The following is a 15635-nucleotide window of genomic DNA, read 5'->3' as shown; positions in this document are numbered from 1 at the left end:
GTTTGTAAAACTAATTGACATCCATAGTCATTAAAAAGGGGGAAGTCGATCAAAGCTGACAAAAAATGAAGTAGTTCTAATAGATATATGCTTTCACTTGGCTAATTGCGTTTAGTAACTTTATAATATTCCTGAACACGAACAATGTGTAATGTCGTCCTATAATCGATATAGAACGGAAATAAAATATAAAAACAGAATATTACGTTTTTAGTATGATATTTTAAGTTATGAATTCATTTCGAATGTGTTTGATTGGTTGTACAGTACGCGTATTATTATAAAAGTATAATATACACTTCTGGAAAGGTAATGCATAACACAGTGACTCATAAAGGCAACCATAGTATACCGCTGTTCAAAACTCATAAATCGATAGAAAAAAACAAATCCGAGTCACAAACCAAAACTGCAGAAAATGCATTAAATATAAGAGGAGAACACTGACACAACAAAAACACAAAATTAAAATGTAACACACACAGAAACAAACTAAGCATTAGACAAATATAACATATAACACCAATGAATTAGATTACACAATCAATCCTAATATAGTGTTAATGTGTTGTGTCTTTACAACTCATTTATTTGAAAAAAAAGATTTTTTGTCAAATAACCTTGAAGCCTATAATCAAGAACACGGCTGTCTTACTAACCGATAAAAGTTCTTTATCAAAAAGTAAAGATCATAACATTCTACACAATCGGTTTCACACCCCAGAATTGAAACGAATGTAGCTAGCACTTGACTGGTATATATAATTTAGTGAATTGTGATGTTGCCTTTCATATTTGCCTTCTATGTACTGTGTCTATATGCCTTTTTGTGTTTTGCGGTTGAATTAGCTATTTGTTTTAATCTTAAGTTATAAATGTCATGTTACAGTACAGACTGCTGTACCCCAATTTTTGACGTTTTTAGATATATATATATATATATATATATATATATATATATATATATATATATATATATATATATATGTCTGTTTGTCTTTCTCACACATTGTTGTCGACATTATGGAACTATATGCAACTGTCATATAAGTGAGAGGTTTAATCCACCATTTCTCAATAAAAGGAAATCTTATAAAGTCATGAATATTAAAGTTGTTTTCCATTCGATAGATGTGTCTGATGTTTTGATTTTGTCATATTATAAAGGACGTTCCGTTTTGAATTTTTCATGGAATTCGGAATTTTTGTAATTTTCCTTTTTACCTTTTAAATCGAACCAACTTGTGCACGACATGCATGTTGTTTCTCAACCGTCCATGTTAGACACTTTTGCTTTATTGTTTGATTCTTCATCAAAGAATGAAACGTATCAGATTAGCATGCAAGCATTAAGGTATAACGCTTTGAAGATAAGAGGCACTAGTTAATGACTCGGAAATAAAATAAATAATGACAGAAGTTTTACATTACATTTTACACCTGATAACGATTTCCGTAAAACTTTGAAGATAAAATGGAATTGGATAATAAACTTGAAGCATATCAATAATTTTTTTTATATATATATATATATATATTGTTATATAACTTATGACATTTTAAAATTGAAAAATGTAGACAAATTTAAGTAACTTGATTATTTATCTAAGCATTGAGATTTAGCATCCGTTTAAAACCTTAATAACCATAATTTGCTATTCAATTTTACATTCGTATTCCTACACCCATACGATACCTACATTGCTGACATTGCTTAAGGTTAATTTCAATGGACTATTATATATTTTATACAAATGATGTATACGTAAGGATTGATTTATCATCTCAGAAAACAAAATCTATCAATTGTCACTTAAAGTAGGATTTTAAATAGTTTTCATGACATCAAGTTCGGTAAAGTAGTTCTTTTTTTTTCCGGTTGAAAGATGAATTAAATAAAATATGTGAAAATGTAATGTAATTTATATAATGTGATGGATAGGGATAATCTTACTTGTAACACATTCGCTTAATCTAGTAACAATCGTAAAGTACAGAATCAAGCAATCTTTTTGTTTTCGTTTCATAATTGTTGTTGCGAACAATTTAGATATCAGCTAGTTTTTCTGTCACGTTTTAATCCTGATGTTTAAATCTGAAGAAAGAAATAAGATGATTTGACACATGTAAAATTTCCAATGATAACAATCGTAGTGTGTATTTTATTTCCATAATGCAAATTGACGATAAGAGAAACAACATGTGAAGCGAACTATATATCTTCATGTTTCGCCTGTACAATGTTTTCATCTCGATTGGTATCAATATATTTGGTATGTGAATTGATAGAGGAATACAGAGTTTATATTCTTGTAAATCTTGCTTAATGCTCTAGTAATTAAGACACATTTGAATTATCTGTAAAATGTTTTACTAAGAACAAAAAGTAAGTATTTCCTTTCTCATCACATGGGTAATTATCAGATTTGATAAGGTTCTTTGTCTTTTGTTTGAGAAAATTATGGCTGAAAATATAGTTAAATATATACAAGAAATATAGACTTGATTATTTTCTAATTTCTAATATCAAAGATTTTATTTAGAAAACTCAATTTGAATATGCATGGAGGGTTTTCATAACTTGTAAACATTACCACCAATCTCCTAAACATGATCTATACTGGAATTTACTCTGGTGTTACGAGTGCAGTTCGATGCTTGCATCGATTCAACACGTACCAAATAACTTTGTCATCATTTGTTTTAACAATCTTTGAAATGAGTTGTTGATGAAAGCAAGAATACGCATTGACAGCTGTTTTCAGTGTGAACAATTAAAATTAAAATAAAAAATCTGATTTTGTGTTGAGTTTGTGATTTACTGTATTTTTTCTTTTCCAAACTTGATGTCAAATTTTCTTTATACAATAATTTATAAATGACTTTGAGATAGTTACAAAATTTAAAGGAATTACCAATATTAACTTGGAAGAAAGAATAAAAGTGAAAGTTGATGTGTTAACGTTTCCATCTGTTTGCATTGTAGTCGTATAAATATGATTGATACAATGATTGCTCTTGACAAATAGTGTTTTTGTCAATTTCTAGAATAACCTTCTCAATTTGAGAGATGCAGTAATAACGCAATCAACAAACACAGACATAGATCACATTTTATATGTGTGTACAATCAAAATTAGATTTATTTGGGTAAATTATTTTAAGAAACATTTATAGTTTAGCTCGGATTGGATAAAATGATAATAGAACAAATGTTAAGATATTTGATGTCAAAAATTAGGCTTTCATGTATTTCCGAGATGCATTTCGCTGTTTAACCTAATCAGGAACGATCTTACCCAAACACTGGAAAGAGTGCATAGATATGTAGGAATTTTGTACGCTTGGTAATCAATTTGGGATAACAGAAAAGAGTTTAATGAATTTAAGAAGGGTTTGGCCTGTTGAGATGGGAACTAATATATAAGTTTTTCAATGTAAAATTTTAGAGTACGTTTTGGAGATAGATAATAAAACTGTCTATTCTGTATTACTATCTTTTAAGTACCATGCCACACTACAGACAAGTTCAATACTCTAATATCACTTGTAACTCATTCAACTTAAAACAAATTCATGTCCTATCAGTCCGGGTTTTTTTTAAGTTATAAATGACTTTTTGAGAGAATTACATAATTTTAAAGAATTACCAATATGAACTTTGAAGAAAGAATAACAGTAAAAGTTGATGTGTTAAAATTTTCCAAATGTTTGCATTGTAGTCGTAACTATCAATGATTGCTCTTGACAAACAGTGTTTCTGTCTTTTTCCATTTCTCTATTTGAGAGATGCAGTAATAGTGCAATTGCAAAACAGAGAATAAGTTATTTAGGATAATGATTCTATTTGACACTAGATCAATTATCTGTGTCATAAACTCTTTTGTTCTTTTTTTTTAGATGCATATTAGTGTATTGTTAGTGAAATGTATATGATATAAAATAACAACTGGGAATACGATCTAACGCATTTAGTATATTGTTCAAAAAGATGAAAAAGACTTGCTATATATAAGTCTATGTAAAAAAGACATTATAGGATATTGAACTGCAGATTTTATAATTGAGGTTTTTATCGAATTTTTGTAAACTATGTCCAGAAATTAACGTTAATGGTATCATATTTCTGGAGGTAATGTGTTTACTCTATACATATCAGTTTGATATCAATCAATGTCACTGAGAGCTTTCAGATGATACTGTTTTTTGTTGTTTTTATAAGGAAAACAAATTAAACAAATTTTACAAAACAAAATATATATGAAAAGAATGTGTTAGTTGTAATCGTATGGTATGTACCTATGTATGTTGGCGTTTGTTTTTTTGTTACACGTTAGTGTTTCTGCTTGTCCGTTGATTTCCTCTTATAATTGATGTGTTTTGCTCGGTTTTAATTTGTAACAGAAATATTTTTCTATCAATCGGTATATATAACATGTTTGAAGATAGAATAGTGATCTTATGTACCAGGATTATAAGAAGTATTGATATCTTACAGAATATATTGTATGAATATTTGAAGCATATTGTGTGACACATATTCATGTCTTTTCATACTATTTCAGGGATATAGTCCAGTTCGAATTACAAAATGTCAATATCAAACAACAGACAAACTCGGTTGTTCCGCGTACTTATTGTCTGATAAATCGCTATTAAAAATGTAAGTTACTTGTTTGATAAATATATCTATTGGCCTTTATATCGTCCGGATTCTATTTCAATGATATCTATATTTTCTTTTCTTCATACTTGAAAAAGATATAGCCAATGAATTCCAACAGATCTGATTCTGTTTACTCTCTAAATGAAGTCGGCTTACTATCTGACAGCTCTTGTAGATATCTTTGATAAATCATGCTGTTTTTATCATATGATAGACAAAATTGTAAGATTTGCAACATTAATAGAAACCTATCGATGGTGCATTTTAGGTTTTGAAGTGTGCTGATTAGCTTTGGATGATGTTAACATGATTTACATTTTGTACAATAACATCAGAAACTTTATCTATTTCAGTATTATATAACAAACTCAGAAAAGATCACCGTAGCTGTATTTGACAAGACAATTAACAAATTGTGATCCTCATTGCTGTTCAACTTCATACTCTATTTGGCCTTTTTAACTATTTTCGATTCTTATCACTGATGAGTCTTTTGTTGGAGCAAATACATGTATTAAATTTCAATCATGGTATCTATGACGAGTTAATTCTTAAATGGAACTAATGTGAAATTCTTAATGCTAGGTAAATCAAATCCTTGTGTCTGTTCCATATCAGGAGAGCTAGGTAAATCAAATCTTTGTGTCTGTTCCATATCAGGAGTGCTAGGTAAATCAAATCTTTGTGTTTGTCCCATATTAGGAGAGCTAGGTAAATCAAATCTTTGTGTCTGTTCCATATCAGGAGTGCTAGGTAAATCAACTCTTTGTGTCTGTTCCATATCAGGAGAGCTAGATAAATCAAATCTTTGTGTCTGTTACATATCAGGAGTGCTAGGTTAATCAAATCTATGTGTCTGTTCCATATCAGGAGAGCTAGGTAAATCAGATCTTTGTGTCTGTTCCATATCAGGAGAGCTAGGTAAACCAAATTTTTGTGTCTGTTCCATATCAGGAGTGCTAGGTAAACCAGATCTTTGTGTCTGTTCCATATCAGGAATGCTAGGTAAATCAAATCTTTGTGTCTGTTCCATATCAGGAGTAGCTGACCATTGTTGGTCTTCTATATAAACTCATTATAGATTTTAGGACCAAAATTGTCCTTTTTTAAATTTTGGTTCATTTATATGTTTCTGAGTTTTCTGCGAAGTCCATTTTTGAAGAACAAGTATATATATTTTTGTTTAGGGGCTAGCTTTAGCATGTTTTTGTAGTGCTGGATTTTCTCAATGAGGTGTTTTAGAACTGTTTTCTGCTCAATTGTCGGGTTGTTGTCTCTTTGACACATATCCCATTTCCATTTTTAATTTATTTATTCTTCATAATAGGTTACAAAGTGAAACGTTTTTTAAACAGAGTTAAATGTGCGTATTGTTGTGTGTTTGTTTTTCTTCATTGGCTAGAGTGATAGGGGAGGGCTGTAGTATCAAAAATCCTGTTGAACCCAGCCGCATTTTTGCGTTTGTACAAAGTAAGGAGCCTCTGGCCTTTGTCAGTCCTGTATAATTTTTAATTTTTGTTTCTATTATATACTTTGGAGTTTAGTATGAAACCCAATATCACTGAACTTGTATATATTTTTGTGTAGTTGTAATACCACCAAATCATGGTACGTCACATCACCTCACGAAAATAGGTCGAACAAAAATATTTCATTGAATTTGACAGTTGTAGGTAATTAATCCTACATTTTATTACAGTAAAAACATTCAGGGTCATAAACATATATCTTAAATATTTGAAAGCGCTATTATTTTTTTTTTTTAATTGTGGTTTCGATAGAACATTTTTGAAACTTGAGGTTACATGGTTACTCAAGCTTGTACACAGGTTAAATTCCTACAAACGACACGACGTTTATTTTTAAAACCTAGAAGTCAAAGGGTCGGCAAACGAAGCTTAAAATTGGTGTCTATCAATAGATTTATAGCTGACTTTGATATTCGTGCATTTCCCGTACATTTGTAATACGAAAATGCTTCTATCATTACGTCACAGAAAAAGACAATTAACAACGATTGAACCTCGGAAAACCATTGCAACTCATTCAAACAAAAAAAATCGACATTGCTATATAGAATGGTTACTACAAAAAAATCTCAATCACTAAATCTACTGTTAAAAGAACAGTGTACAGAGCATGGTAAAAGGACGTTAAACATTTCAACAGAATGACACTTGCTTTTTTACCCCCTCTCAAAATGATTCACCCTTCTGCTTATCAGTTATACAAGATATGAGTATAAATCAAACAATTCATATCGTTTGATACGCAAGGTATATATAGGACCGTAGCGATGACGTTATCTACATTTTTAGCGTTCTGATTGCTGTCTATTATGTTAACGGTGCGTTAAATCTCAACTACCAGTATAAGAAAAACGGGCTTTGCTTTATTAATGTTTAAGATTTGCATAAACAGCGAATAAGTAACTTACGGAAACAGCTTGATGCATATAACATATCAATGATATTTTGAGATTTGAAACAATAGTTGCATTTAATTTCTTTAATTGATTTCGTGATGTTGATGCATAATTTTGATAAAGATGATATTTAGTTGATTGCATTGCATAGTAGTGTAACACAAAATGTGAATAATACTCTATTAAATGTATTTTAGGTTAAATGAACTATTGGATTATTCTATGTCGTCATCCGGGACTAGCTGTGGTAAGTTTTTTCTATAACATTTCACTCAAGTTCAGAGAAAAAACACGTTTGGAGATAATTTAGTTCATTTACTTGTTATAAGAGTTTACTTCGTTAGTGTCCACCTATTTAAGATTTGCTCTATAAATTACCTATAATTACCTTAGCTGTATTTGGCAAAACTTTGAGGAATTTTTGGTCCTTATTGCTCTTCAACTTCGTGCTTTATTTGGCCTTATAACATTTTTTGATTTGTAGACGAAAAGCGCATTTGGCGTAAATATAAAACTTTAATCAGAGTATCTATGTTGAGTTTTCTTTTTATATATATGTAAATGTTTCAGCATCATATCAACGACATTATGCAAAACTAAATTAGTTAGATTTCTTCTCTCTTCTTCGTTTATGTGTCAGGTATCTACTTCTAGAGACTTATCAAATCTTGTTTGTGCATCGTCTGCAAATTGCACAAAAACACGAAACTTTCCAAAAATAGTCACATAAGAACTGAGAACGAACAACTGTTAACGAAACCCCTTTACAAATAAATTTATAAAGGGAACTCAAGGTCTGACTGTATAACTTCTATGATTGTAACCTCCTCTATGCACTTACGATGATGTTTGTGAAACAATACTCCCATATTATTTACTTTTGTCAGAGTTTGATTTAGTGAAGTGATTAAAACTAATGTCTACAAAGTTGAATGTCTCCTTGCATTACAATAAGACGTATGATTTGATTATTTACTAGATACTATGAAGCAATGCTAATTCTTTCCATTGCATTCATTTTTTTTAATTTTTATGTATTGATGTAAGTGGTAAGATCAACGTACACATTGTTAATTGTATCAAACCACTATGCAAAAAGAATATCAAAAAAAAAAAGTATGCGTGTGTCACGTATTTTTATCATATATATAAATATATCTCGTTATGGACTACAAATGTTTTTTTTTTTTTATTTTATTTTTTTTTTTTTAATTAATTCTAGTCATGTTTCTTTCGATGTATATTAAAGACATCCATCCTTTTATTTTACCGCGACATATTATAATATCTTTGGTAAATCTTTGGTAAATTGTGTCATGAAAACGCTCTTTAGCTTTAAGGATTCAAATGCGTTACTAGAAAATTGAACTGAACTTTTGTTTTGGAATTTAGTCAGATTATTCAGTTTGCATTTTAAATGACTCATTTGTTTAAACATTCAATTTGAATTTAATTATGTCGAATGGAAAGGTTTCCGCACGAAGCCGGATCACGCAGTCAATATGACTTTAATTACGTTTAATTTCGAGAAGGTGTGAAACCTTATAGATACATCAATACAAATTCATAGAACGTAATAATTCAAAAGAATAACTTTCAAAATTAATCTTCAGGATATTATTGATAATATGGTTATCATTTTAAATTCAAATGTATTTTCAAATAAAAAAAATGTGATGTAGTATGAGTGTCAATGAGACAACTCTCCTTCGTATTCACAATTTCAAAAATTTATCAATATAAGTCTGAGTACGACCTTCAACACGGAGCCTTAGCTCACACCGAACAGCAAGCTATAAAGGCCCCAAACATGACAGTTTTGAAATAAGTTTTGAATTATATTGTCACAACTAAAACCAAAATTAGGCTGAAGAAATTGATGTTGTTGTATATGGCACACAATTTATAATTATAAGGTAATTATTGTTTTATAAGTGCAGGGATACAAAATCGAATACATTTGAAACGATGTAAAAGTGGCAACATACTAAGTATTTCCTCTTTGCAGATCATCCCGTCATATGATAACTTTTATAGCCAGGAACATTAAAAAAGACTAAATGGTTTACTGTTATAAATTATTATTCAGATGGAGAGTTGTCTCATTGTCACTCACGACACATCTTCCAATATCTAATTTTGACCAGCAAATCTAAAAAAGAAAAACAAACAAATTGACATAATCAATAATAATAAATAATGTCAAGATATGTTAACATAGTTGATTTAAAACAATCATATCATGTGTGAGTTTTTCGGAAGTCTCTATGCATTGCAAAGTTTACAAACTGTTAACATATTGGTAGCTATACTGTCGGTTTCAATTGTATCTTGTTGAACTATAAAGACACACGGCCTATGTTTGCAATCTAAATATAAACAAAACAACCGACCTCCGAGTTAAATAAGGAAAAGGGGAATTCTATAAATCATGACAAAATTAAACGTTCAACTTTATCAATCAACTTAACGACTTATAAACTATTGTCATATTTCTGACTTTATAAAAGTATTTGCCGAAGAAGGTTTTAGTTTAACCTGTTTGCTTTGCTTGATAAATCTCTTGTTGTGACGTAATTCTATTGTTGTATCCGTTCTTTATTTCAGTGGTTGGACCATCATTTACCTCTAAAAAAACATTATGTTACCTTTAGCTGTCCAATATTTTTAAGAATAGCCCTTCTCTTTCTTAAAATTATTGGACAACTGAAGGTAACATAACTGATTCTTAAAGGTAAATGATAGTCCAATCACTGAAAAAAACTATCAATTTCGCCAAATGTTTTCATCTATTGAAAAGAAATCACTTTCAAATTGATTTTTACACTACCAAAAGATTTATTCTCGTCCGTCTTTGATTATCAAAATTGACCTCTCGGTGTTGCTCTTATTCTTCCTAACATCATTTTCATCTACAAATAAAAAAAAACAATGAAGTAATGCTTCTAACATTTGATAGATCACGCCGCATTACAAAAATCATAAACAACTTAAACCTCCCCCTGTGTAAAAGTGCAAATCTAGAACTTACTTCATGAACTACGGGACTATAATAGTTGCTATAATTCTAAGTTTTTGCGTTGATTTACAAGTTTTTGTTTTTTAAGTCTGATATTATTGCTTGAATATGAATATAATGCAACATTTCGCTTATGAACGACGATGAATATGGAAACTTAAGCAGAATTAAGGAAACGTTACTGCGTGTTATCTGTTAAACAAATTAACCGTGACTGTGTTCGATTCGCACTGTGTTCGAAGTGGTCATTGTATGTAAAAGAGAGGTTTTTTTGCAAAAGTAAAATCGAGAGACAAAAATGTGTTCCGTTAAAATTAATTAAAAATAAAACAGCACAAGGAACATCAATACACAAATAAACCAAAGACCTTCCAGGAAAATAATCGATAAAAAAGATCGATTATAAGATGTTACCGTTTGGGTAAATAATCACATTCTCTTGAAAATTCCGATGAACAACAAAAGAATGTAAAATAATTGCACGTTGTTGTCATTTCATTTGTTTCTATAAATTATATATTTGAAACAAAATCGACTGAAGTGTACTCTTATGGCTCAACGTGAACATGTCTTCACATGTTTTTTTTCTTTTTTTCATTCCCCTAGTAAGAAATGAAAGCCGAGAAGAAACAAGAAACTGAAAAGAGAGGACTACATTTTAAAATATAATATATATAAAACTTGCCTTTATCAGCTGCTAAAACTATATCCTCTTTATAATCCACATTTAAACCGAATATATATAAATTAGATTTCAATCCAAAGTTTGAAACAGCTCAATCACTAATCACCACTTTCTTCAATTTTTGCATTAGGAATATACTTTCAACGTCTTTATCCATTTGTGAACACAAAACGCATGTAAAGGTATTCACGGAGCATATTAAGGGTAGTCCTTTCGCAAAAATCCTGTTACGCATACCCTGAGTCTTAATCTACATGTAGCAAAACATGTCGACAATGTTTACTTTCAGCTGTACTTTTTTTCTATTGTTTATGTTGCGCTACTGTTTAAAAGGGGTAACATGTAGGATAAATTTCAATGCAAAGCAAGTCACAGTTGAAAAGAAATAATCTTTTTTATTCGATTGCATTTTTTCACTATTTTGACGTGTTAAGCAATGTTTTAAGTAAGATATAAACCTCATTTAGATAACTTGCATCGTAAATGAGCGAGGTGTTACACTATGGTCATTTGCCTGTTTTTTCGTGGTCACGTGATAATCTTTGAAAATGAAAGTCAAAATGCAGAAATCGATGGGTCTCTGTGAAAACTGTTAAAATATAGAAAAATAAAGGTTGGCAGGTAGGTTAAACTTACAGAAATGAAGAGATAAATGGAAAATGAACAGATTGATGCCCGATTTATATAATTCCAAGGCCCTTAATCGGCACCAGAAGCGACGAAGCAGCGCATCTATTTTGGATGGGCAAGTATCAACTTTTTTATATGGGACGAGCTCTGACGTCCCACGGCCCCAGCTTGTCTAGCAAAACAGCCGTTGGACGTCAGAGTAATCTCGGACTAAGAGGCTTATAGCCTTTACATACATAACAGTTCTGTATATATCGGTAATATAGAGAAGTTGATTGCGTATATAAACGTGAGTGTACAAAGTCAGGTTGATACCTGGGCCATGTGTTGTTTGATACTGTTTGTCTTTGTTTGAATGTTTGCAGGTTGGTGGTATGCATATCATCTGTTGTACTGTCAAATACGTCTGGTTCTTCTACAATTACATGTGTTACAATTTAAAATAAAATTTAAGATAACTAGGATAAAACATATATCGCCAACATAGATAACCAAGCAACTTGAAAGTGTAACTTGGCAGCCAAGAAAATGTTATTCAAATGATTGAATAAAAATACATTGTTGATTTGATACGTCAAAATACCTCTTGATATTAACTTGATAACAATATTTTTATCACAAACGCGTAGTAGTGGGGGGGATAAATTTGATACATCTTATTTATATTTTGAGAAGATTAATTGTTCGTTTTGGGTCACGAATTGAATTGAACACTCAACTACTTATCAAGTTTTAATTGATTTTTCTCTTCAGAATTTAATCAAAGTATTTTAATTAAGACTAGTGATTACATTTGTATCACAATTTTAGTTGAAATTCATTGTGTTCATGCAATGAATAGGTAGCTAATATTATCAGTGCTTGATGTTGATTATAACATTATGAAATCACGTTTTTAGCGTTATAAATTAAAAAATGCATGAACACATCCTTTCATATTTATCAAACAATGAACAATGCGATTAAAATTGATTTTTCAAATGGCAAATAATACAAGAACATGAACCATATTGAATGCTTTACATGATAAGGTTCAATAACGGTTAATGTTCTGTTCACCAGATTATTATTTACATCATATTTAGAATTGTATCCGACCTCCTCACATCCCTTACTAAAGAAATGCTGTCTGTACATGATGACAAAACAAGTCATAGCTAAATAAAACCAATAAAAAAATGTTTACGAACAGCGATAAACCTGCAGATCTGGGCAACTAACTCCGGGCAACCGATTTATTTCAGTATTGAATTCGTAAAAAAACACCGTATATAATGATTGTGGGTCATAGACTTTTTCTCTAAGAATAATGCCCAAAACTGAAATATATGAGTTATCACTTGATAAATTCTTACCTGATGACGTTTAACTAAAACACGAAATCAGCTTTCAGACATGAAGATTGATTTTATCACTTACACTTTAATATGCAAATATCATTACTGACTACGATTGAGATCTGTCGGGATAAACATGTTTCCTGGTGAATATGTCCTTTTAAGAAGTGTTATATCTTTATGTAGTTTGTGTACATAATATAATGTATAATGGCGTAAATGAAAAATTTGAATCAACGAAAACACTTTATTCTAAAATTAATTGATATGGTGTAGCTTTGAACCAATGTTGTTGTCAAGGGTGTCTGCTTTGTTTAACAAAAACTCAGTTAACTTTGTAACAGACTGCATTGACACTTTAAGGATCAGCGGTTATAGCTTTCTGTTCTTAATCTGCTTACACTAGGCCTGCATCTATTCAGTGATTCACCCTATAGCATGCTGTCAGTACTTGTAGTCAATGATATAAATCAAAAAAGATAACTCATCATTGACAACAGTATTACAATTTTGTACGCACGACGCAAATGTCTTCTTAAATTGACACTCGAATAAAAAAACGTGTAAAGGTCAAATAAAGTACGACGTTGAAAAGCATTGATGACCAATAATTCCGAACTACAGAACTCGGAACGATTTTGAAAATTAGATATTATACATGGGAATAAAAATAGTTAGGATTAAGACAAAAATATTAAATAAAATACGTCTTTCACTGGGTGGGATTTGCATTTCGTAAAGTACAAATCGAGAACAATGATTAAGAATATAAACACAATAGGTAACCTATGATCAAATCTCATGAATCAATTATGGTATGAAACAGAAACCGAGGGAAATAATTTTAAATTTACGTCTAAGTATAACAAACACGATCACTTATTAAACTCATTTTACTAATGGTTCTTGAACGAAACCACATGGCTGAATATCCCTCCTATACTTGTAATTTATGGAATTATTTCTAAGCATCTAATGTTTATGGCACAACTCAGTACAAACATGTCTAAATTTCATTTAATTGATACTATTAACTGCTGTTTTGGAATTGTAAAAGGTTAAGTAATTTTTGCAGACTGTTTATGATCGCCTTTACACTAAATGCTTTGGATGCCTACTGATTGACACATTAGTCCAGAAATTGTCATTTGCTTTGTGCTACGAGGCTAGGAAATTGTCGAGGACGCACATGCATCTTTCATCCGCATGTGTGTTTCCGTTCCAAGTAAGGAGACTGAGATTGTCGTTGATTCATATCTGTCCTAGATTTAGCTTTTTGTTTGCTGTTAATCATACTTCTTGTTTTACTAACTTGTTTCAACAATGTCATACTCAATGATTTTAAAGCGGACTGTACTGTATTGGTTTTTCTCATTATTAAATTTTTGGATTCGAGCGTCACTGAAAAGTTTTGTTGTAGTACGACACGCGCATGCGCAAATACAATATGCAAATTATAGTATCTATGATTGGTTTATTTGTTAAGTAGTACAGGCAGAAATGAAAAAAAATACAGAATAATGTGGATTACCATTTTATTTTGAGGCATTGCTAGTACGTTTTTATATTGTCATTAACAAAAAGCTTATATAAGTTCACCTTTCGATTCATTAACAAGTTTCATATTAAATCAAGAGCAGGGAGGTTTGAGCTATTTGTTTGTCATAATTATACCATTTAAACAAACATAATAGTATAGATTAATATGCTAATTTTTTTAAACGGTTTATTTCAATTGATATGTCTCCCCGACAGAGAACTGTATTGTATATTAGATCATTTTAGTTGGTATTGGAATCGGATCTTTTACACAGTTTCACTCCTTTTATATATATGTTGTCTATAAGGTATGCTTTCCGCATCATTATTAATTATTTTGAATGACATTGTATACACGTAATTTCACTTGCCAGGTTTTATTTGGTTTTCTTAACAAATTTAAAAATTGACAATGTATAAACAGCAATAACGGTCGATTTGTAGATTTAGAGATTCTAGTTTTACAGCAGAATTATTTCTAAACAATTAACTATAAATGGGTCGGGTTTGTCCCTAATGTGAGCTATGGCTCTGTTATACAGCGTTCAAATATCGTAACTTGACATCATTGCCCATGAACGTATTAATGTTTTGAATTTCAATGAACGTTATATAGGTATTACTGGTAAATTATAAAGTAGCAAATTTTGTAACAGCAAATTAAACCTATTCCAAATTATTTCAATGTAAAGAAAGGTTTTGTGTAGCAGTTTTGGCTGTACCTGTGAAAACAAACTTATTGTAAACGGGAGAGATCATCTTAATTCAATGATGTTCTTTATTTAACCAATAAGTTTATATACGATCCAAAACAAATTATCGATAATTTAAATAGACTTATTTTAAACGCTGATTATAACCAATTTGGCACTGTAAATATATCCTAAAATATTGTATTAATTGATATCAATATCGATTTTTGCGATAAATAAATCCAACATAACTATGTATGATTGCAGTACAACTATGAACACTCATAGTCATACATTCTATAGCATTGCACAATATCATTGACTGTTAACAATTTTTTTTCGCTAAATCCATTAAATACATAATTTTTCAATAAATTGTTACTTCTGGTTTGTTGTCTTTCAAAAGAAGTTGCTAGTACTTTCAGATATGTACTTTGTGTCTCTAATGTTTTTGTAAGTGTATGCGCAGTGTATCAATGTTATCAATGAAGTAATTGTCAGCTGGTTTTAATATTTGTTCTTATATTATTGTATAACATCCTTGTCTTGAGTAGTGAGAAAGGATTGTCTTCCAAAAACATGTTAAACCCAACCACATTCTATATTATTATGATTGTTTAAAGTCAGGAGCATGTGATTGAG

The 15635-nt window shown here is 30.4% G+C and overlaps 1 long non-coding RNA gene across 3 annotated transcripts in view; it reads left to right on the top strand.

Annotated features, from left to right (window-relative positions):
• The window catches only part of LOC143048426 (uncharacterized), a 314127-nt gene that overhangs the window by 121217 nt on the left and 177275 nt on the right, over positions 1-15635 (top strand). For all 3 annotated transcript variants that reach the window (XR_012969824.1, XR_012969823.1, XR_012969822.1), the window contains one exon: positions 7289-7338. This is a non-coding gene — a long non-coding RNA (uncharacterized LOC143048426). The remainder of the gene's footprint in view (positions 1-7288; positions 7339-15635) is intronic.

The sequence above is a fragment of the Mytilus galloprovincialis genome, chromosome 10, assembly GCF_965363235.1.
Source record: "Mytilus galloprovincialis chromosome 10, xbMytGall1.hap1.1, whole genome shotgun sequence".
NCBI lineage: Eukaryota > Metazoa > Mollusca > Bivalvia > Mytilida > Mytilidae > Mytilus > Mytilus galloprovincialis.
This window is presented reverse-complemented; position numbering and strand designations above follow the sequence as displayed.